Source organism: Orcinus orca, chromosome 14, assembly GCF_937001465.1.
Source record: "Orcinus orca chromosome 14, mOrcOrc1.1, whole genome shotgun sequence".
In the NCBI taxonomy this organism is placed as follows: Eukaryota; Metazoa; Chordata; class Mammalia; order Artiodactyla; family Delphinidae; genus Orcinus; species Orcinus orca.
Window position 1 is genome coordinate 16,163,223 of NC_064572.1, and position 24,783 is coordinate 16,188,005.

The 24,783-nt window shown below is 39.8% G+C and overlaps 1 protein-coding gene across 1 annotated transcript in view; it reads left to right on the plus strand.

Moving 5' to 3' along the window:
- CHRM3 (cholinergic receptor muscarinic 3) overlaps positions 1-24,783 on the plus strand; it is a 526,415-nt gene that overhangs the window by 255,037 nt on the left and 246,595 nt on the right. The window contains exon 4 of the mRNA XM_033412960.2: positions 23,506-23,608. The gene's annotated coding sequence lies outside the window, so the exon portion shown is untranslated. The remainder of the gene's footprint in view (positions 1-23,505; positions 23,609-24,783) is intronic.

A 24,783-nucleotide genomic window follows, 5' to 3' on the forward strand; every position in this document is an offset into this window, starting at 1 on the left:
GGTCACATCATCCCATCTCACAGACTTGTAAAAATCGAGTGAAGTGGTTCATAAGACAACATTTCATTCATTGTGGAAATTAACACAACAGATTTCACAGAAGACTCATCTGAAGATGAGAGGGTAAATAACATAAGATGGTAAATTAGATCATTTATAATAATGATGGTATCAGTGACTGATATGGCCATTCCCCCTTGGATAGGGAGAGAGAAGGTGGACTCTGGTTGCATATGGGGAGGAGAGGAAACTGGTTCCCTCTTCAGAGACAGAGGTCTCTGCATGTAGATCCCAGAAAGTCTATCGTTGAAAAATGATCTAGACTTAAAAGGGATAAGTGTTTTGCTCTTTACCTACATAGCAGCAGAAAATGAGACACATATACTTAAAGAGGAAGACAAAATTAAACAAGTAGGCATCGAGGAAAGTTTCTAAGGAGGAATTAGAGGAAGGACTGCATCTGGTTGTATGTCAGCAGGGCTTCTGAGACAGAAGGTGTTTATGGTTGGCCTGGGGGGAGAGAGACTCCTGAGAGGGAGTTGCAGTGCAGTCTTCTTGGAGGGAGTAGCACGAGGAAAAACAGAGCCAGAAAAGCCTGAAGCACATAAAGGAAGGATTAAAAAAAAAAAAAAATCTACTTTGGAAACTCCAGATTACAGCGGGGTGGAAAGAAAAAATGAATGGTACGGGTAGGTGTGGATCAGATTTTGAAGGACGTTGTTTGCTCAATTCCTAATTTCTCGTTGATGGCTAGTCATTTATTATTTTGGAGGTGGGAATTGTCACGACCAGGGATGTGTCTCAGAACATTTATCTGGCATCCAAGTGGGAATTGCTTTAAATCAGGAATGAGTAGGGAGACTAACTCAGCAGATATTTTGTGGCCCAGGAAAAGTAATAAGACCCTGAGCTGAATTTGTAATGCTGGGAATGGAAAGGAAAGAACAGTTTGCCACAAATGCCTTTCTAACAGGTTTAAGTTGACTCTTTCATGTCAGCAAGAAACCTCAATGTTAGAGGAAAATAAAAATGATTCACCTCATAGTGGGTGTCGTTCTTGCCAAGTTCCATCTCTCGGTATATTTTTTAAAGTTAGTGTGAGTAGATGTGCAGATACACTAGTTACTTATTCTATTTTTATGTCCCTGTGCAGGCAAAGAGAAAAAGGAAGCATTCTATTCATGTGTCATACTCTGAGACTTATGGTAGTTTGCTAATAATAAGGTCTATTGTCTTGGTCTCAAAAGGCATTCAAGGGCTGAACCAAGTATAGTAAGGTCTCCCAGACCCCACTGATTACACAGCTGCAAAATTTGTAGCCTAAATGTCAAGCTGCCCTAGTATTTTTGCAGGCCAAAACACCAAGCAAAGTCAAGTCAAATTGTTTCTTGTTTTTCTTGAAACTTTGCAGGATCTAACAATAGAGGTCAAGTCTGGCTCAGAAACTTTAGTCCCTTCTTTAACCTCCTGGATTGTTGGCTGAGCCTGGTTTTTTCCATCTGTTGAATGAGGGATAGTCATACTTTCATCTATTCCTGCCTTTCTAAGAAAGGCTTTTTGAGCTCCTTGGTTTCAAGATATTTTCGTAGAGTTGAAAATTAAATATACTTCAGATGTCCTCCCACACGTGGCTCTAGGCCAGTTTCACCCTTGGTGTAATTCTTTAGACTGAGGATTACCTGCGTTCATCTCACTTTACTCTCAGAGTTTGGTGCCTACCTGCCTTCTCATCTCTATAGTTCATTAACCTGCAAATCAGGCATGATATTAGTGTCATCTTGAAACATCTTCTCTGTATAAACAGTGTTTCTAAAGGCTTCCCGAGTAATATGAAATGAAATAGTCGACTTGATGCCATCCCTTTTTTTGTAAATATAAGTATTAAGAAAATGTAAAGAAAAAAAACGGACATAAAAAAACTGACATATATATAAGTATTGGGATTATAAGTGATTTTTAAAATTTTAATAATTTCTTCTTTTCAAATTCTCCATAATGAACAAATATTACTTACATGAGTTAAAAAATATATTACTAAAGTACTTTTTTCTAGCTTTAGTCATCATACTTCATTTTTATAACTTCTGTGTTTTATTTCTAAAAGACATATCCTTGAAATGTTTTGATGATTGTGTGCATCAAGGAGTTATTTGTTTCTATAGCAATGGTTCTCAAATTTTAGGATTTCAAAATAGCTTAGGAGGCCAAGAGAGAATTATGAATTTGGGGTTTTGAAAATGGGGATCACTTAAAGCAACTAATCTTTGCTGACAACATTTTTAAGGGAAGGATATTATAATACTATGCTTTTTATACAATATACTTTTTATAATAGAAAGGATTTAGTCTAAGAATAAAAAAGGGCCTTTCACGAGAAAGGCCATAGGTGTATTTGCAGCGACGTTTACGCATGATATATTTACATATGTATACACTATTTCAACTTCATTAAACTTCTAATTAATGACATATACTGAATAAATTATTTTGGAAACGGCCATTTTACGGTGGAACATGACGAGGAGCTGGAATACCTAAAACGTCTCAGTGTTCTTTCTGTAATTTTATTGCCATTATAAAATTACCCAGCTTTACACAGGATATTGAGAAAATGGAAACAATAGTCTTTAATACTGTTGCACTCAATTTGGAATGTTTCCAGTAAATTGAGAGAAACCAAGGTAGAACACCACCCTGCCAAAATTTTTCCACTGCAGAACCTGGTATTAAGGATTGAGCTGACTAGCTAACAAGGTGGGCTCAGCAGTTATGGGCCCTGATGATTCAACACACAAAGGTCAGCAGCTTATGTGAACTATTCATCAAGATTGCTACCAGAATACGTGTTTGAGACTCCCTTTTCTTCTTTAATTCCCTATTATACTATGATACTTTTTTCTCGATCAGAAATCTGTATTAAGTACTAAATCTCATGATAACACCAATTTTTAACTCCCGTTTGATTCTGTGATTTGCAGTTTGGACAGGTAAGTCACTGGACCTCAGAAAGTGTTCACAGTGGTAGGCTGCCTTTTAAAATAAAGCAAAATCTCATGAAAAATCTCATCTGTCTCCACTGCCCTTGGTTGCTTTGTGGGCTTCATATGTCCTTTAAATAACTAACATATTCTTCCTCCTACATTCCTTGGAGAGAAATTGCAAGGTTTATCTTCTTACTCTGACAGCTTTGTTGTTACATCCTTAGTGAAAAATTGAGGACAATAGAGTATATTTTATTGGGGTTATCTTAAGTGGTCTAGTATGTGCCTCTCTGTTAATTTCAATTTGCAGTTATTAATATGCTCTGTTTATGGGTCTCTCTAATAAGGAAAAGTTCCCAGATTACGAGTTAAATATCTAAAAGAGCTGAGAACATCTATTGAGGTCTACTCTTTTATTCTGATGAGTGATTCTCTTTGGATTTCAAACAGTGAGATGAGTGTATTGTTATCATATAAATCTGTAGCTTTACCATGGGCTTCCTCTGTGTGATTCACTATACAATTCTAATGTCATTTGTACTGATTTACAAATAGGTTTTATTTCTCATACTAACTAGTAGATTGAGTATGGGTCTTGTGTTGAAAGGCATCCCGAGGCTTCCTTGGGCTCGACCAGAAGGAATGTCAAGATTGATTCATGATTTCCAGAAAACGACAAGAGCAACGAGTTGCAGCCTGAGCGCCAGAGGGTTGCCCCCCCTAATTTGAGATACCATGTTTAGGCTGTACTCTGTAATGTAACATTTATTTATGTTGTTCTCCAAGATCTTTCCATAAATCCAGACTTTCAATTTCATTATGTTTGCTTAGAATGCCTGGTATAGTAGGATCCAATACATAATAATAATTGTTTGATTCATGGATATGAAAATTATCAACTATTGTGGCACCTAGAAGTTGCCAAGTTGTAAAAAGTATCTGTGCATCCTCTTGGCTTCTTCAAAATAACTTTACTGATTTTGATTTTCAGTAAGTACACTTATTCCATATCCACTGTGTGAAAACACTAGTCCAGTCAAAGTTCTTTATTCTCCATGGTTGTTTTTCCTTCTGCTCCAGGTTTTCATACCTGCACAGGTATGAGTGTCTTTATCTTCTGTTTCAAACTGTCTGCTTTTGTGCCTGTCCTCTGCTCCTTATGTCTCTGGGGAGAAGGGGCTTTTCCCCTTCACCTCTAAGTAAGCCTCTGCTCTGCTGTTATCCTCTGTCCCTCCTGAGCTCTTGTAGCTCAGCTCAGTTGTTCCCAAGATTTCTAATAACTGCCCTATTGTCCTCTTGTCTGGAGCCTTCCCCTCTCCATAAAAGATGTACTCGTCTCTGCTATTTCAGTTTAAGCTGCACTTCATCTTGCTCTCTCTGTCTCTCACCTCCAGCTTTCATCCCCTTTTTCCCATCTGACAGGTGCCTCTCTAGCCTCCAGACCTTCTTTCTCTTAAGAAGCTTGATATGATGATGGAAATGTTCTACATCTGTGTAGTTCGGTGAAGTAGCCGCTAGGCTCTTGTGGTTACTGAAATGTAACTAGCGTGACTTGAAGAAATTATTTTTTTCTTTGCATTTAATTTAAATTTCAACCATTCCCATATGGAAAATGGCTACAATAGTAGGCAATGGGTCAACCTTCTCACCCACAGAACACCGAGAATTATTTGAATCTATCTTCTCAGTTCTCCAAGGATAACCAGTACTATTCCAAGATACGTAGAAGAGAAGTTAAGCCCTTACATACAGTAGATGCTTGACAGCATTAGAACTTTCTGCTTTCTGCTTAGGTAACTGAAGTCTTTCTTCCCTGCACATTTGAAAGAGGAAGTTTAAATATCTGTCATTTACGAATATGACAGAAAATATCTGTCACCAGCATGTCTAAAAGGCAGTCAGCGTACGTTTCTCATTCGCACCTCCTAACTCTCTACTTTAATCAAATTGATCACTGCCCTCCAAATGCTCCTTTTCCTTCTGCTGCTCAGCCCAGTATTATGCTATATCCTCAACCACTTATATCCTTCTTCCTCTCTCCACTTACCAAACTATATACTTTCTTCAAGGCTCACTTCTTGGCTTTTCTCAGAAGCTTGCACAGACCAAATGAAGCCTGTGAAAAGTGGAATCCTCCAGTCTTTAAAAATTATTTATCTATTGAAGTTTTACTACATTCTAGGCAAAGAGAAGAGTGGTTAATAATAATAGATTAATATGGGTTGAAATCTGAAGTGCCAGATCCTCTTCTTAGCTCTATGTGCCTGATTCATTTACTTCTCATAGTACACAGTGTGATAGTAATATTATATAAATTTTACACATGAGGAAACTGAGGCATCCAAAAGTACCATGCTCAGTCTCCTGGTCAGTAATTGACAGTAAGGTCCTGCTCTTACAGAGTTTCTATCAGGGGACTTGCCAGTTCTTCATGTTCCTCAACAGTACTAATGGATTTCTAGTTCTGTTCTGTTTTACCCTTTGGTTACTAAGCATCTCACAGATGTAGACCTTTCCTTCCCAGTAACAGTCTAAACTCCTAATATAGGGACCAAGCTGTTTGTTCCTTTGTGTCCAGCAAGAACCTAAGATCACATTTTAGGCAATAGTTTCCACACCACAGATATGACCCACTCGTAGGTTCTGAAATCAGTTTACTGTTTGCCTACTTCACAGCCAGACTATTTTAATGAGATAGAATGCAGTAATATCAAACTGTGGTACATCCATACAACAGAATATTATACAGCAATGAAGAGAATGAGCTCTCGAAGACATGGAGGAACCTCAAATGCATAGTGCTATGTGGAAGAAGCCAGTAAAAAAAGCTCGTGCTGTGGGATTCCAATTATATGACTTTCTGGAAACAGTAAGACTATGGAGACAGTAAAAAGATAAGCCGTTGCCAAGGGTTGAGGGAGAGGGAAGGAGTTAGTGATGAATAGATAGAGCCCCGGGGGGGTGGTTTAGGGCAGTGAAACTCTTCTTCACATCATGGTGGACACATGCCATTATACACTGTCAAAACCCATTGAATGTACAACACAAAGAGTGAACCCTAATGTACACTATGGACTTTAGTTAATAAAGATGTATAAATATGTGTTTATTAATTGTAACAAATATACCACAAGAATGCAAGATGTTAACTATAAGGAAAATGGAGGCTGGGGGGAGTGATGAGAGAGATATATGGGAATTCTCTGTGGTTTCTGTTCAGTTTTTCTTCAATCCTAAAACTACCCTAAAGAATAAAGTTTATTAATGAAAAAAGTGGCACAAAATATCTAAGAACACCATGCACTGTGAAAATAAATATTGTTACAGGAAACATTTGTTGCAGTTTTAGATCCTCATTTGTGTACACAGCTACATGGGTACACTTGGTTGCAATGTAAAAAAATACGTATCTGATTGCCGGTAAGAAGTCAAAAAAGGTTGAAGGTCACTGTTTCAGAGATTATTGTAAATACAAAACAACTATTTTCCAGCTGATTGAAAACCATCTTAGAATTCTGGTAATGATTGTAAGCTTACCTCATGTAAGTAGGAACAGTCTTTCATGCAGACTTCAGTAGGTATGAAATGTCACCGGCGTAATGTATCCGTTTTCTAAAATGATTATACATGATAGTTATAGGATGCTATATGAAAGCCTTTAACCGTGTGATATAACAGAATTAACCCAAAAGGTATAGATGACAAAATGGCTCTTGTCTGAACATTTTTCAGCCTTCCTGACTGGATGTGGTAGCTACCTATTCAGGTTTTAGTAAGATACTGGGAGTATCTTGATTTTTTTAAATTGAGGTATAGTTGATTTATAATGTTGTATTAGTTTCTGGTGTACAGCAAAGTTATTCAGATATATGTGTGTGTGTGTGTGTGTGTGTGTGTGTGTGTTCTTTTTCAGATTCTTTCCCATTATAGCTTATTACAAGATATTGAAAGTTGTTCCCTGTGTTCTACAGTCGGACCTTGTTGTTTATCTATTTTGTGTGTAGTAGTTCTGCTAATCCCAAATTCCTAATTTATCCCTTCCCCCCTTTCCCCTTTGATAGCCATAAATTTGTTTTCTATCTTTGTGAGTCTGTTTCTGTTTTGTACATAAGTTCATTTGTATCGTATTTTAGATTTCATACATAAGTGATACCATATATTTGTCTTTCTCTTGTCTGACTTACTTCACTTACTATGATAATCTCTAGGTCCACCTATGTTGCTGCAAATGGCATGATTTCATTCTTTTTTATGGCTGAGTAATAGTCCATTATATATACGTGGTATGTGTATATATATATGCCACATCTTCTTTATGTATTCATCTGTTGATGGACACTTTGGTTGCTTCCATGCCTTGGCTATTGTAAATCGTGCTGCTATGAACATTGGAGTGCATGTATCTTTTCAAATTAGAGTTTTCTCTGGATATATGCCCAGGAATTGGATTGCAGGATCATATGGTAACTCTATTTTCAGTTTTTTTAAGGAACCTCCATACTGTTTTCCTTAGCGGCTGCACCAATTTACATTCCCACTGACAGTGTAGGAGGGTTCTCGTTTCTCCACACCTTCTCCAGCATTTATTATTTGCAGATCTTTTGATGATGGCCATTCTGACTGGTGTGAGGTGATACCTCATAGTTTTGATTTGCATTTCTCTAATAATTAGCAATGTTGAGCATCTTTTCATGTGCCTACTGCCCATCTGTATGCCTTTGGCAAAATTTCTATTTTGATCTTCTGCCCATTTTTGATTGGGTTGTTTGTTTTTGTTGTTATTGAGCTGTATGAGCTGTTTGTGTATTTTGGAAGTTAAGCCCTTGCCGGTTGCATCGTTTGCAAATCTTTTCTCCCAGTCTGTGCGTTGTCTTTTCTTCATTTTTCTTTTCAATACAGCAGAACTGGTTTATAGCCTCAAAACAATATCAGGCCTAGTTTTTAGGAAATATCTGAAGTAACCCATGAGCATAGAGACTGTACTTATTTGGTTCCTACTGTTGTCCCCTAAGCTTGCTCAGAATAGGTGCCCAATAAATACAAGTCGATTTTAGACTGACTAAAGTTAGCAGTTTTATGCAATTGTTAAAAAAGGATAGGAGTGTTTATTTGGTGATTTTGTTTTTGTTACAGGTTGGTTGGTTTTCATCTTTCTTTTCTTTCTTTTGGGGTTTTTTAGTGTTCTTTCATTTTTTTCTAAATATCTCACATGGATTCCCATGTCTGGGAAACAGGAGGTCTTAGTTTGGGAGCCAGTGCGGTCCTGGTACTGGAGCAGCTCTGAGTTGGAGCTGAGAGGGGCTGCCGTCCTGTCTGCTCTGCTTCCTCAAGCTTTTCAATCTCACCTCTTTTGTTCCTTCTTTTTCTTATCCCCTCTTTCAATACAGATCACCCTGAGAACTTTGACTTTTATCTCAGCAAACTTACAAGAATATCAGAAGAATTAACACAATGAATTTGAATTTTGTCAACAGTTTGCTAAACTCCCAGACCCCATTTACTTCACATTTCTTTTCCTTACTTTTCTTTACCTTGCTGCCCATCCCAAGAGAGTGAAACATGAATGCTTCCCTGTTGCAAATATACTGGAAGGTGATCGCATCACATATCAGTGCTATAATGGCCAATGGAATGGAATCATAGGAGAAAGGAAGAATATACAGTGGTAAATTAATTTCTAGTTTATGGCCTAATTATCTTTAGTCCAATTTATATTCTTAAGGAGGAATAAATAAAACCAAAGTCGTTCGTAATAGGTTTCCAGTGCGAATAGCAAGCTAGTCTTATATCTGGGACAGGAGTTGACCAATGCCAGTTTACTCTTATATTTTGTACAATGTCAATCAAAATACATTTATTTTGCAGTTTGTTAATTATAGTCAGTCCTTACCAGTAGAAGACTCTTTCAGTATTCCTTTGGAGACTTTTTGTAAAAATACAGATCCTTGTGCCCAGTCTCAGGCCTCTAGAATTAGAATCTCTGGAGATGTACCAGAAATCTTTCCCTCTAAAGAAGTCCCTGGGGAATTTCGATGAGTTCATCAGCTTAGGGAACCAGTGGGATAAAATCTTGGTACAATCTTGGATGGTAAGTGAAAGTCAATTACATATCAGAACAATTTTCTAATATATATACATGAAACACATAAAAAATAACAGTGTTATATTTCTTCTTAGTCATGAAACCAAGTTTCACAAATGTGATACTCCGATTTATCCTCTGGGTCTTGCCTGTGGTCCCCATGAAGTATTGAAAGCTACCAAAATCCTAATGTCATCTCCACTTACAAAATACTTTTATGATGTCAGAAAGCAATAGATAAGCATTCAGTTATCTAAGAACCCTCTTTGTCTGTAAATACTTAAGACTCCTTTCTTTTCAAGCATAAAACAGTATCTTCACTTAAATTGTTCTATTCCGTCCAGCTCTATTAGTTCATGTACACAGCCAGGGAAGGAAAATAGCTGTTATTCCATGTTTGGTTTATCACTGATTCAATGGTATCAAAAGTGTTTTTCAAATTCCTCTTTGTGTGTGGCCCCGTTCTTTGTGCCCTACACAAAGTGAAAGTTGCAAGCACACTGGTCTTGCTTCCTTTGAACTAATGGGGCCTTCTATATATATCCAAAATACTTTCCAAACAGTTTCATTTTTTATTCTGTGACATAGAGAACACAATTACCCTTGTTCCTTTGATGGAGGGACCTGTACCATGTAGAAAGTTTATTTTGTTCGCCACACCTTTTTTTTAGTTTTTATTTTTGGCTGCATTGGGTCTTCATTGCTGCGCTCGTGCTTTCTCTAGTTGCGGCGAGCAGGGGCTACTCTTCGTTGCGGTGTGCGGGCTTCTCATTGCGGTGGCTTCTCTTGTTGCGGAGCATGGGCTGTAGGCACGCGGGCTCAGTAGTTGTGGCTCATGGGCTCTAGAGCACAGGCTCAGTCGTTGTGGCGCACGGGCTTATTTGCTCCGCGGCATGTGGGATCTTCCCGGACCAGGGCTCGAACCTGTGTCCCCTGCATTGGCAGGCGGATTCTTAACCACTGCGCCACCAGGGAAGCCCGACCACACCTCTTATCTTCAGAATCTTGCCTTGTGAGTTCTGGGCTCTTTTTCTTCCTCAGTCTCCTACGGAGACTGTGCTGCGAGTTCCCTTCAGGCCACACCAGGCATCTTGTCCAGACCCCTCATTGCCACCCCCTCTGACGCTCCGGCCTCTCTCACCCCTTCCTCTGGACTTGCCCCGTCACCCTCCTTGAAGCCCGCCTCTTCTCATGTTTCAGTGTCACAGGCAAAGCCACAAGGCTTGTAGATGAGGCTCATTGTAACTGTGGCTCCTACTGCCTCCTCAGCAAGCCTTCACCATGGCTTAGTCCACTCTCCAGAGTGGCTTTGCCAAAAGTTCCCCTTCAATTTCCACCCCTAATTCTATACACCGCCCTTCTGACCCAAGCTCTCTTAGAATACCCCCATGACCTGCTTCTCTGAGAAACCTAGAGCCCACACATCTTTCCTCCAGTCTCTTCAACACATCTGTCCTTATTCTGCCCCTTTCTCTGTCTCTGAAGAGGAAATGTCCCTTCAACTAAGACATTCACATTTCTACCTGGACTCTCATCCTCTCCCTGGTCTCTAACATCTGCCCTTTCTGCCTATTTCCTGACTTCGAATCCTGGTGTTTTAAACATTAAAACTCAATTTTTTTCTTATCACGAGAAAAAAAAATGAATAACTATGTATGATGACAGATGTTCACTGGACTTCTTGTGGTCATCATTTTGCCGTGTTTACAAATATCGAATCGTGTTATGCCCTTGAAACTCATATAACATTATGTCAATTGTACCTCAATAAAATTTTTTAATTAAAATTTTTTTCTTGGGAATTCCCTGTCGGTCCGGTGGTTAGGACTCTGCACTTTCACCGCCGAGGGCACGGGTTCAATCCCTGGTCTGGGAACTAAGATCCCACAAGCCACGTGACACGGCCCCCCAAAAATTTTTGTAATGTAAAATATTTCTTGACCTCACCTCCCAGCCTCCTTTCACTCCTTCAGAAAGATTCCAGTGTCTGCTGTGTGCCTGGCGCTGTATCCTCCAGCTCGCGTGCATTTTCCTGCTTTGCCTTCACTGCCAGATTCATCAGCGTTGTGTGCCCTGCCCTGCCTTCCCCTCCCCTCTCACCTTTAATTCACTGTCATTTAGTGTCTCCACTTTAATTATCCTGAAACATTGGTCTTAAAGGTTATCAGTGAACCCTTCTTTTTCCTAACCTGAGCTTTTTCTTTTTTTCCCCAGTTTTTCTACCTGAAAACTTCTTAGAATTTGAGGCGGTTTTGTGACACTGCAGTCAGTATCTTAGCATCCTTGGGTTCTTCTGCTTTCTCTTGCCGGTCTCTAGGTTTGGGCTGGATTCTTCTTTTCCACCTCCTGCCTCCTGAAATAGTGATTCCCTAAAAATGAGTCTTCCTCTACTCTTTTACACTCTCCTTGCTTCCTTTTCTACATCTCTCAAGTCACTCTCCCAGCTGTTACGCAGGTAGGTCATCTTCATGTTTAATCTTTCAACTCTCTCCAAAGCTTAATTTCTGTGTTACTAGTTGTTTGTATTGCTGAATGAGTCCCCCTCACCCCAGACTCAGCATCACACACACACACACACACACACACACACACACACACACACACCCCTTTCCCTTTTTATCTCAAAGGAAGTACTGTCCTTCTGGTTCCTTGACCATGTAAAAATATGTGAATAATCACTTTTGTATCCAGTCTGTTGAGAATTTGTCTTGTTGGGTCAGCAGGTTGACAGTGACTGATAGTGAACTGATAGGCTAAGAATGCCTGGGCCTGTATTATTACTTGTATTGAGCCACCACAGACATTTCCCCAGCTAGAGCCAGAGTTGTGGCTTGACCAGCCGTTGTGGTTCCTATTATGATTGCAAGATGCACCGTAGCAAAAACCATTAGGGAACTTTGAAGAACAAAATTTATTACTCACAGGTCCTGGAGGGTACATGGCACTCCTGAGAACCAGACAGCAAGGTCAAGGGTAGAGAGAGGGAGAGGGCGTGCAGACCCGAGACTCTGTCTTTATTGGCGTCTAAGGGTGGGGTCACTAGGGTTTCTCAGGTTCACTCTTTATTGGCAAATTTAAGACAGAAGAGCAGGAATTAGGGTGCAGGAAGGGGAAAGCAGGGTCACTCCAGGGGGTTGTTATCTAGGTCACCCAGTTCTTTCTACGAGGCGAACTTTGTGCGCGGGACAGCACGGTTTCTTATCTAGTGGCTTTATTAGCGGCTGTGTCACACAGCTGGCAGCATGTTTATTGAGACTTTGAAATGGGTGCTTAATGTCAGGAACTTACATTACAGTCAGAAAGCTCAAAGTCAGGCATTTACACTCAGAACTCTGGTGACACGTTTTCTTTGGCACCTGTCCCTTATTCCACCCACCTGAACATCCTTCTCTGTTTCTCTGTGCCTGGTACATTGCAGTCATCTCCCAGGATCTATCAAGACCTCGTCTTTTCTTATGATCCCCACCATGACTGCACCCCATGATCTCTCTATTTCATTGCTCTCAGTTACAGGGTGATTATCATTTAACTTCTGGGCAGGTCTTCAGTGTGAATTTAAACTGTAAAAATATAAAGTTCCATTGCAGGAAGGGGGACCCCTTCCAGGGCCTGAGAGTGGACTCGTCGTGCCTAACACTTGGCAATGAATTGTCCGAGGAGACACACATACTGACAAAGCAAAAGACGTTGTTAGAAAGGGATGCCTGGGCGGAGAGCAGCAGGGGAAGAGAACCCTCGTGGCTCGCAGTCTCAGGTTTTCTGGTAATGGGGTGAGTTTCCGGGTTGCCTCTGGCCAGTCATCTTGCTTGGCCCATGCTGGGTCTGACTCAGGCTCCTTCCTGGTGGCACGTGCATCTCTCAGCCAAGGTGGATTCCAGCGTGAGGGCTTCTGGGAGGTTGGCAGGGCATGTCGTCGGTCCCCTCCCTCCTCCTTTCGGCCCCTCCCGAATTCTTCCAGGTTAGTGTAACAAGATGTACTATGGGCTGGCGTGTCCTCCCTCCCTTCTGCCCCTCCTGAATTCTCCCAGTTAGTTTTTTCTGGAGGCAGTGGGATCTCCTGTTGTGAGACAACTCAGGCAGGCAGTTATCCTCATTCCTGGCTAAGGCAGGTGGTTTCGGTCAACAGTTCCCTAAGAGTTCCATGAAGAATCTGAAGCCCAAAGGGGAGAAGTAACTTTCTCAAGGAAATATTCCTTCATTGTCTCCTTCCGCACGTGCCACCTCCTATAAATACGGGGACAGGCACTCGTGGAGCCCCCTGACATGTTCGCTGCTGCTGCCTCCCGACCTTTTCCTGATCGCTCTGTGTCCGAATCCCCTTGTCTTCAGTGTGTTCCTGTCAAAACCTGACCCCACTCCACAGGTTCTAGCACAAATCAACTTCCTCTTTGTCCTCTTTCACTGTCTTCCGGGGCCTGAGGGACACCAGACTCATCCTTCTCTGCTCTTGTGGCTTTACAACCCTGTGATGACCCCTGTTGTCTTTCTGATACAGCTTAAAGCCGTGTGCAGTCAGAGTTTTGTGTTGAGTCACTTTGAAATTGAACAGTGTGTGCAGACTCTAAGCACTTGATTTTATCAGGAATTTACTACTACTTAGAAATGTTCCTTAGTCATCACTTAAGGTCGAAATGCTTTGAAAATTTGATTTGGCCTATGGTTCTCTAGCCTCTTGCCCTGTGTCCAGTCAGCATAGCTTCTAGATCTCTTTGATGTAAAAACCACCTCTAGCGTGTCAGTCTCCTACTCAAAACATTTCAGCGACTGTGCTGCTCTCAGGCTAAAATACGAGTTCCTGAGGACCGGCGTTCAAGGCTTTCCCAAGTTGGGCTCCAACCTGATTTCCTCTATCTCAGCTCAGTGTCATTCTCCCTTGGTCCCATGGTGTGTCCTCTCTGTTCTTGATTCTTAGCCTTTGTTTTTATTGTCCCCCATCCCTGAAGCACCTCCCTCCTGTTATTTTATGAGTTTTACTCATAATTTGAGATCTAGCTTATCTCCCACAAAGCATTTCCTTCTCTCTCAGTTTATCCTTTCTGAATCTGTGCTTTTCCCATGACGCTATAGTCCTCACTGCCAATAACACGAGCACCACGTTAGATAGAGAGATAGATAGGTAGGTAGGTAGATAGATAGATGGATAGATGGATGGGTGGATGGATAGATAGAGAGATGAATGGATGAATACATAGATGGATGGATTCACATTATATATATAATATACATATATATATATATAACTTTTTATCATGTTACTTATGACGTGATTATCTTTTTGCCTAAAAGAGAAAATAAACTTCCCAAAGGCAACGAAGATAATTACACTTCTCTACATCCCACAAAGACACTAGTATATCATGCTTTCTACCTGTGCATTTCTTTGGAATAATTAAATGTAGAACATCTTGGTAAAGAGACAGGTGTCATATGTCCCTATCCTAGGAATTTTTCTATATCCCTTGTTCTATAGTCAGACTCTTTTTAAAATTTTTGTTCTTTAAGTTTGCTCCTAAGGTGAAACGTTTTACTAGAAGATATACTTAGAAAAGGAATGTGTCTAAAGGAAAATGAGAGCTCTGTGATAATAGGATTGTGTGTAGCCCCTGCACAACTTCCACTCTTAAACACCCTGTGCCTTGTTGTTCTAGTTTAACATTAAGAACAATTCTCAGTTTGTCCATAATGGGTTAGGTTCTGGAGAACAAAGTTCTAATTTAGCACATCAGAGTGTGATTGCAGCACTTACGTTCTTTGTTGGTAATTAGTACATGTTTTTTGTCCACTCTTTTGCTCATTAGAAAAACAGTTTGGGATCTTATACACAGAAACCACGGGTAGTTCTAGAGATAATAGGATCGGGGGAAAACACCATTTTCTATTTTATACATCACTAAGAAACTGAAAGGAACATTAATGTCTCTAAAGACCATCCCTGCCTACATAGTTGAACACTGCCATCTATTCAGTATATCATTAATCAGTCTATTTTGACTGACTTCATTGTGAGCTTCAATCTCCTGGAAAATCTATAAAATGATTTATAAAATCTGTAAAAATAATGTCAGCATGGAGTCTGTGTACACTCTGTGTTAGCCAGAACCGGGCTCAGCACTTCCGGACCAGAACCCTACTCATGTGACTGGGAGCCTGGAGCCAGCTTTGCCTGAAGGTAGCAATACTCCGAATGCCTTAAAAGGGGAAGGTAGGATGAAAATAATTAAGTCCAATTTTCTTTCCCTTTTAAATTTTTCGTACTCTTTCTTTGTGTTCACTGTGTTGAATTGGTTTCCTTGTTCCATTTGTTTCAGTCATCACGTTAAGCAGACTGTCATTCAGCTTTACTTAACAAAGTGGTGTTTCTCTACACCTTGCTGTTTCATTTGTTCCTGAAAGGGCCTCTCTTCTGCAGGTAGGCTTACTGAAATTCGTGATTGTCGAATATAAAGGACCAGGCTGAGAGGTTTAATTAATTTTCTCTCAAATTATTCAGGTCTTGACTTATCCATGTCACACAAGTTGATTCTGTGAAAATTGCTGTTGACTAAGAGATGAAAGGAGAAAAGCAGAGAATGAAATGGAAAATGTAACAAAGATGCAGAAAGACGTTACACAGGATCAGGAGATAAGGATGCGGAGAGGAAGTAGTTAAGGCAGACATCTACCGCTAACTAATATAGTAAGAATATCTTAATTAAAGAAACGCAATCCACTAGATGTTTAAAACGTTTTAGATAAAAAATTGCAGACATATTCAAAAGTAGACAGAATAACGTAATCAACCCCCTGTGCTGACCACCTGCCTTCAGTAAGTGGCAGTACATGGCCAGCTTATTTCTTTTCTGTGGCACCCTTTTCCCACAAACACTGGATTCCTTTAAAACAAATGTAAGACCTGTGTATTTCCTTTTGTACCTAAATTAATATTTTAATATTAAAAATTACTTAAAACTATTTTAAGAGATCAGTTCTGATACTATAAAAGAATAAGAAACCAGGTGAAGTTAATTTTAATCTCAATATTATATTGAGATATAATGTATATACAATAACAAGCACTCACTTTTAGTACATATTTGGTTGAGGTTAAACAGATTTACCTACCGTGCTATTACCACTAAATCAAGCTGTAGGGCATTTCCATCACCACACAGAGTTCCTGTGTAGCCCTTCCTCGTCAATTGACAAACACCCTATCCCACCCCAGTCCCAGGCAATCACTGTTCTGCTTTTTGATCCTTCGATTAGATTTCATTTTTCTAGACTTTTATAATAATTGAGTCCCACAGTATGCACTTTTATATCTGGCTTCTTTTGCTCAACATAATATTTTTGAGGTTTATACATGGTATTGTGAAATAGTATCAGTGATTCATCCCTTTTTATTGCATTGCATCCCTATTTAATTCCATTGTATGACAGTAACAAGATTTGCTTTCTCCCTTCCATCTGATGGACATTTTTTTCCAGTTTAATTATGAATGAAGTTGCTTTGCTTATGAACGTTGATACACAAGTTTCTCTATAGACATATATTTTCATCTCTCTCGGGTAAATAGCTAGGAGTAAAATTGCTCAGCTACATATTAAGCGTATATTTACCTATATAATAAACTGCAAAACGGTCTTCCATAGTGGCTGTATCATTTTACATTCCTACCAGCAGTGTAAGAGAGTTACAGCTACCTCACATCCTTGCCAAGGTTACGATAATCAGTTGTTTTAATGGTGTCATGGCATCTAATTGTGGTTCTAATTTACATTTTCCTAGTAACTAACGTTGTTGAGCATCTTCTTCAGAGGACTACTAGACTCCTCAAACTTTGATCACCACTTCCTCAATTTAGTAAGGCAACCGAGCTGTGCTTGACTTCCCCTTCCTGTGCCCACTTCCCAGAAGCCTCTTCCAAACCAAGAGCCCAGTTACAGGTTTCTCTTCTCTTCTTGGTTTCCCTTCTCTGTCATCACAGTCCTACACTACTTACCCAATTCCTCAAAATAGTTATTTCATTTATTATATTTTCTCGGGGTTTTGGGGGGATGGGGGTGCCAGGGTATAAGGTTATACTCCATCCCTGTACTCTGTTATGGCTAAAAGTGGAAATCCAAGTTAGTTTTCGAGAAAGAATTTTCTAGATTTTTTTAGTTTATCAAGCGTCAGCCCAGAAAATGCCAGTCATATATGGTGGAAAAACCCTTCAACTTATTACATCTAGGCTCACTCTCTGATATTAATAGACTACAACACCAAGAAAGAAAAGGAAAACATGACCCCTTGCTGAGTCCGAGGAATTCTGCAAAACAAGAATGATGGTGGAAGGAAGGAAAGTGAAGCAGTCTAATACGTGCCTCCCAACTTTCTCTCTTGGAGTTTCAGCCCAGAGAATGAGGACTGTATTTATGAGAAGGACATGTGTACCAAGACAGGCAACTACCTCATATGCAGCCCTCTGCCAGCATCATAGCAAACTTAGCAGTTCAGCCTGGTCAATCGGAGGAAAGCCTTGGAACTTCCGTTCTGGTGTGGCATAGATAGGACCCCGGACAGCTGCAGAATGTGTCAGTGGTTCTTACCTGAGGGCTGCAGCACCCCAGGGCTGAACGTGCATCGCAGTCAGATGTCAGAGAAGGCTGCACTGTCAGCAGGAGGTTGGATGAGGCTGAGTTAAACAGAAATGTCTACCCAACTTTAACTGGTCAAGAAGTAACAAATGGTATGCATGCCAGTGGCGAGCCTAATTCTAAATGTCAGCCGGGCTAGGAGCGCCCAGATGGATAAGGAGCCCTGCCGCATAGGTCAAGGGAGATAGACTAAGTCATGTTTTGAGATGCAGAATGTTTCTTCTCTTCCTGAGTTTACTGAAGCCATACCCCTCTCCACTGTGTGTGTGTGTGTGTGTGTTTGTGTGTGTGTGTGTTTGTGTGTGTGTTTTTAAAGAAAGAGTGAGAGAGGAACGCTAATGGAAAGGCTGACTTACACAAAAGAGATTGAGCAGTACTTGAATTACATTTAATTTTGCATTTCTCTTTATATGTAAATGTATAAACAACTGCCAGGGGAGAGGCAGGGGATGTGGTTTGTGAATTTCTTTTTATTTTTTTTATTTTTTTACATCTTTATTGGGGTATAATTGCTTCACAATGGTGTGTTAGTTTCTGCTTTATAACAAAGAGAATCAGTTATACATATACATATGTTCCCATATCTCTTCCCTCTTGCGTCTTCCTCCCTCCCACCCTCCCTATCCCACTCCTCCAGGCGGTCACAAAGCAACTACCAAACGTAAGGTAGATAGCTAGTGGGAAGCAGCCGCATAGCACAGGGAGATCAGCTCGGTTTGTGAATTTCTAATGATTTGTGAGATTTACAGACTTAGGATGGATGTTCCTTTGCTTTCTAAGAGCTGTTGAGCCAGGAGATAGGCAATGTAGTTTTTCCACCTTAATCTCACTTCTAGAGGGTAGGAGATATTTTGGAGCAGCAAATCCTAGAAATTTACTGCCTAAAACCAGGAATGAGATCACGACTAGAGAGAGATGAATAGATACCATCTGAGACAAATGACGAACACTTGCTAGTTCACCCTTGTTCTTACGTGAGACAGAAGCCAGTAGCTGTGAGTTAGCTATTGTCTCTTCAAATGCACCTTCTCCCTGCCCTAGGAAGACTAAATGGCTTCCCAGGGATGGAGGAGACCCTGTTTGGGAGATGGGTGATGTCTTAAGAAAATGAAGAAATGGGAGATTCTGAGGCTCAGCAAATTTTCTTTAGCTTTTTTTTTTCCTTTAGAAAATGGGATAGAGGGAATGTAAGAAGGTGAAAGTTATGTTACAGTGTGGAAAAGACTGTTGATCATAGATTCATTTAAAATCACATACATTAGCAATTATGTCAACAAATCTTCTTGGTTTTGTAATCTAATCTAAGTTTTCTATGGACTGTCATTATAAGAAATTGATTGTCACCATTCTGTTAAAATATGTATATATATATATATATAATCTCAGCATCATACTAAGTATATCTCTTTCATCTCCTACCTCCTTCCTCCACTATCAAATACTTAACGATGTAACAAAATAATATTTTATGTGCTGGAGACCATTTCACCATGTAAACACGTATTCCAAATATATGTCATGTTTGTGGGTCTGTATTTTTATTCAGTAGGTATTTCAAATGAGTACAATTTTAAAATATATTATGAGAATGGGGTTAAGATTTTTTAATGCACTCACAGCTACTCTATCCTAGCACCACAATTTTCTTTATTCTGGTTACGTCTCTATATTGTGCCTTAGTTATTACTTTATTGGCTACTTAATATACTGTGGAGTTAATATACAAACATTTTCTTAGATGCCCTGCTGTGGGATACACAAATAGTTTCTGTTATTCACTAGTATTATGAATAATGCTACAATGAACATTTTCCTAATTTTGAATTGTTTCTTTGGGATAATTTGTGAGTGGGATTAGTAGGTCCAAAGATATGAATATATTTCAGGACCCTAAATATAGGTATGTGTGAGATCAGTGATTCAGTGGGTTCTACATATGCATAATACCACCAAAATATATGAGTTTATCCATTGTTTTCCCAATAGTCCCATCTGCATTTTATTATTTATAATTGTAGCTAATGCAATCTGTGTCATTTTTTAAATTTTGGGTTTGTTTGATTGCTATTGAGATTTTTAAATTTACATATTGCTTACTGTTTGAGGATTACTGTGGTTTTAATTAGGAAAATCACCTAAGTATCAGACAAACATAGTTTCAAATCCCAGTTCAGGCCACTTCTTGTTGTGTATTAAGTAAATTAGCCTCTCAAAAAAAATAATAATTCATTTGTAAACTAGTGACGATGATACCTTCTTCACAAGGTTGTTGAGATGATCAGATGAGAAATCAATGCCTGGTGTGTTAGTACTATAAGGGAAATAATTAATTCTCCTTCCCTCTGCCTGTACCTCCCTCATCTCATCTACCAATCCACCTGCCCCGACTTCTTCTTGCATGGATTAAGCATCCAGGTTCTTTTGGTACAAATTTTCATAGAACCCGATTTCTCATTCCAGAGTTTACAGGGGCTAGTTGTCAGGTTTCTCTATTTTTATTTATTTATTTATTTATTTTTTTGCGGTACGCGGGCCTCTCACTGTTGTGGCCTCTCCCGTTGCAGAGCACAGGCTCCGGACGCACAGGCTCAGTGGCCATGGCTCACGGGCCTAGCAGCTCCGCGGCATGTGGGATCTTCCCGGACCGGGGCACGAACCCGTGTCCCCTGCATCGGCAGGCGGACTCTCAACCACTGCACCACCAGGGAAGCCCTGTCAGGTTTCTCTAGAGAACCAATTTCTATCGTGCCGGCAAATGCTGGATTATACAGCAAATCACTGAGGTCAAATCGGTTGGACCCCATGAATTTCCTAAGTATTCATACAAACAAATGGGAAATAACATTCGAAATAATTTTTTTCCATAAATTACTCATTTTAGAATGTTGTGTGTAGTCCAGTTTCTCTTTTAAATGACTTATCCAAGTTTTCTTCCATTAGGTTGCTCACAGGTATTTTTGATTCGTTTATTTGCTTCTACGTTTTGGTTTCAAATAATGCTTCTGTTTCATCTGCTCTCTGCTGCATGTCAAGAACAAGCTTACTTCTGTGGTAACAAGCGTGGTTTGTCAAGCAGCTGTAACACAAGGTCATTGCTGGAAGTTGCATATCTGGATGATACTGTCATTTGGATTTTGTCTGTCTTACATCCAGCGTCTGTCTGTATTCTAGGCATTACTGTTCATCTGTTGCCTGGCATTGGTTTCTATCTTGAGAGCCTCTGTAGCAGAAGCTGCCTTTTTAAGCCATCACGCTTCTTTAAAGCCAAAATAATTCCTAATATGTTGTAAGGTCTCAGAAAGCCTGTAACAAGCATACAGTTTCTTAACTGGAAAAGCATTGAAAATAAAAACTTCTATCCTCTTTCATGAGGGCAAGGAGATTTCAGGGCTACCGAAATATTTTTCCAGTCTCTCACCTTCATGATGAGAAATTGAACTGAGTAAGATGTATTCTAAGCAGTTTCACTTCAGGAGTTTAAAAGAGAAAAAGTGGGAGGAGAGAGAAGAAGAGGAAGGGAAAAAATCCTCTACAATCTTTCCAGCCTCAGCAACTATATTTCTCATCCTTTGGAGAATGCCACAGGCTCCTTTAGAGTTTTTCTTATATAAGCTATGTGTCATAGACAAGGTTTCTTCATTTTTGCATTACTAAACCTGCTTTGCCCTCATCTCCATGCTTTCTCTCCCCATTTTTACATGTTACGAATGAGTGCTGGACTCCATTCCTCTCTGAATAGATGCACTAATTCCAACCTCTGCCTAGAGTTCAAAGCCCTCTTATCCACACACTACATCAGCAAAGTTATTAAAGTGCTGGTGAAGTCAGAAGCGAGAACCACCAGGCCTGAGAGAGGCTCATATGTAACAGTTACATCCACAGAGGGCATTTGAGGATCAGAGCTGGGTGTAGACAGAATCACCGGTTTCTCCACGGTTGCTGGACCAGTCTTGCCTTCAGTATGGCCACACGGAGAACTCTTTTATTAAAGATATCAAAATCCAGGTGAAAACATGTGGAATTAATCACAATTTTTCTATGCCACGCTTGACTTCCTGAAATTGGAAACAGGAAAGGTGATGGTGGCCGTGGTTTGGTTGTACCCGGAGTCCACACGGCAGTACAGTCGGGAAAGCACACGTCATGAAAAAGGACAGAGACTGGAACGTCCATACCACATGCCACATGCACCGCTCCCTGCACAGAGAGGGCACTGGACTGGTCTACACGAATCACTTTTTTTTTCCAATTGTATGAAGCTTTTAAATTTTTTATTTTTATTAAATGTAGGTGATTTACAATGATTCAGGTGTAGAGCAAAGTGATTCAGTTATACACACACACACACACACACACATATGTATGTAACTTCAGATGCTTTTCCATTATAGGTTATTACAAGATATTGAGTAGAGCTCCCTGTGCCATACGGTAGGTCCTTGTTTATCTACTTTATAGATGGTAGTGTGTATCTGTTAGTTCCAAATTCCCAATTTATCCCTCCCCCACCTTCGTTTTGGTAACCATAAGTTTATTTCCTATGTCTGTCAGTCCGTTTCTGTTTTGTAAATAAGTATATTAGTCATAAAAAAGAATGAAATACTGCCATTCGCAGCAACATGGATGGACCCAGAGATTATCATACTAAGTGAAGTAAGTTAGAGAGAGACAAATCCCATATGACATCCCATCGATGCAGAATCTGAAAAATGATACAGATGAACTTACACCAGTTATCTTCAGGTCTTGGGCAGACCCCTCAGCCTTGTGAAGCCACGATGCGATGACGTGTGTAGAGGAACTTGGGAATAGGTTCAGCTTCTATACAGTTGTTGGAGTGGGTGCTTTCGTTTGTACCGCCGTGCCGTGGACTGATTTACAGCCCTTTAAATCTGTAAAAGGATGTTCTGCCATTTCCTTTGTGCATGTTCTGTTCCCTCACATTATTGTAGACCCGATATAAGGCAGCTTTCAGAACATGCCGTTCTCCCTCACAGCTTCCTGTGTTTGAACATGCTGCCTGAATAACACCCTTCTCCTCCCTCAACCCTGCTTCGCCGGCATCTCTCTTTGTCTGCCTGTCACTCTTCTACTCAACATTCAAGGCTCAGCTTAAAGACTCTCTGCTCAGTGATGCCACCCCTGTACCCTGTCTGCACTGGGAACACAATGACTGAGTCCTCAGGGTTGATGAGGGTCCAACGTGGCCTTGCCCACTTGAGTGGACTTGGGTTTTTTGAAGGCAGGACCAAGTGCTATTCATTTTCTCAACCCAATATCTGGTTCATGTTATTCACTCAGTAAATATTGATCAAAATGATGGATGAATGTCAAATACTTGTTGCCATGAAATAAATTGTACTAGTCAGGTGAGTGGTTCTTCGCTAATTTGCTATGAAACTTGTGAAGGAAACTCAACACTTAGCTTTCTATGTGTTTTAAATATATGTGCCTTATGTGCATATTTTAATGGGGAAGCATATAAAGTACTCCCAGCTATTGGAAGTTTCAACCTGCGAACATGTGACCGTATATGACAGAGTTTACGAGATGTGGCATCTCGTGGAAAAGTAGGGTACACAGCTCACTGTTTCCCCAGTAACTGCAGTGGATCTCTCCTGCAGCAGGATGCTAACAGGTATTGTGGAATGAAAGGGTTTCCTTGATGAAGTCCATTTGGGGAAAGTCTGGGATGAATCTCCATTTATGAAATCTGTCATTTAATTAAAATGCCATTTCACAATCAAGTGATCCAAGTATCCTACTTCTTCTTTTATCTTGTTTTAGATTTATTTACTCCTTCTTTATTTGTTTGGTTTTCAGCTTTTGTGGTGACATGGCATCTGGTTTTTTTCTACAAGGAGAGTTCAGCACACAGCACAGTCCTTGATACATTGGATTGGTTTGATGATCCTACCTGGAACAGGTACATAAAAGCTTCAGTGTTTGCTTACCCATTCTTTGAATCATACCTAAGGGTGTATATCCATGTCTGCTTTTCTTGTTGTTGACTGAGGATGAAATTTGTTCTGGAGAGTAAAATTCACATGTCACAGATGACCTTTGTCTTTTCTACTTAGCGTATGTGTTTATAGTATGACCTACAAGACTCCCCAAGACCCTTCATTTCCTTTGTTATGGGATTAATACAAATTAAGAATACATTCATGCCAGTAGAGAAAGGAAATTCCATGCTCATATGGTTCTGAAACTAATAAGATTTAATATACAACTCTATGGAACTCAAGTATATGAAATATGACAGATCCCCTGGTATGTTTATAGATATAGTATCTGTAGCTCAAAAGTCTAACAGAAGGATGTAAACTTTTTTTCCCAAAATTAGTTCAGTCTTGGACAAAATTGAGTACCAAATTATGAACTAAATGGGAATTAATTAATGATCCTTTGATCCTCTTAGGTTTTGTGACAAGTACTCCCTTGGTATATAATGACATAAATATGACATAAAACCAAGAAAAATACAGTATTTGAAAGTTTCATGGTTTAATGAATACTCTTGAAGGGAATATTCTGAAATTAGATTCTCATGAGATATAAGCCTTGGAGCTCCTGATTTAATTCAGTTCAGACTACTTTGATGAGTACTGTGTGTGTGTGTGTGTGTGTGTGTGTGTGTGTGGTATTTTATCACTAACAGATACTTTATTACAAGATTCATTGCTTTATTGTATTCAACTTTCAAAATATTGTTGGGAACGTGGTAGACTTGTTGAAATTCTGGTATGTATTTAGAAAAGCGTCCGATGTATATAAATTGTATTTTCAAAAGTAAAACTTTATAACAGCCCCCCTGACCACCCCCTCCCCCCAAAAAAGTCTGCTGAAAACCACATTTGAGAAGTAGCACAGACCTGAGACTTAATAAGATATAAGATATCTGCTTAATATATCTGCTTAAGATATCTTAATATCTGCTTAAGATATCTTAATAAGATATCTGCTCCTTAACCCATAACCTTGGAAAAACAAATTATGCTTCCTTAGAAAGGGGGAGGGGGGAGGGAGGGAGAGAAGGAGGGAGAAAATAAATTCACAACTGCAGTGCACCAAATACTCCAGGTCACCTTTATTCTTAAT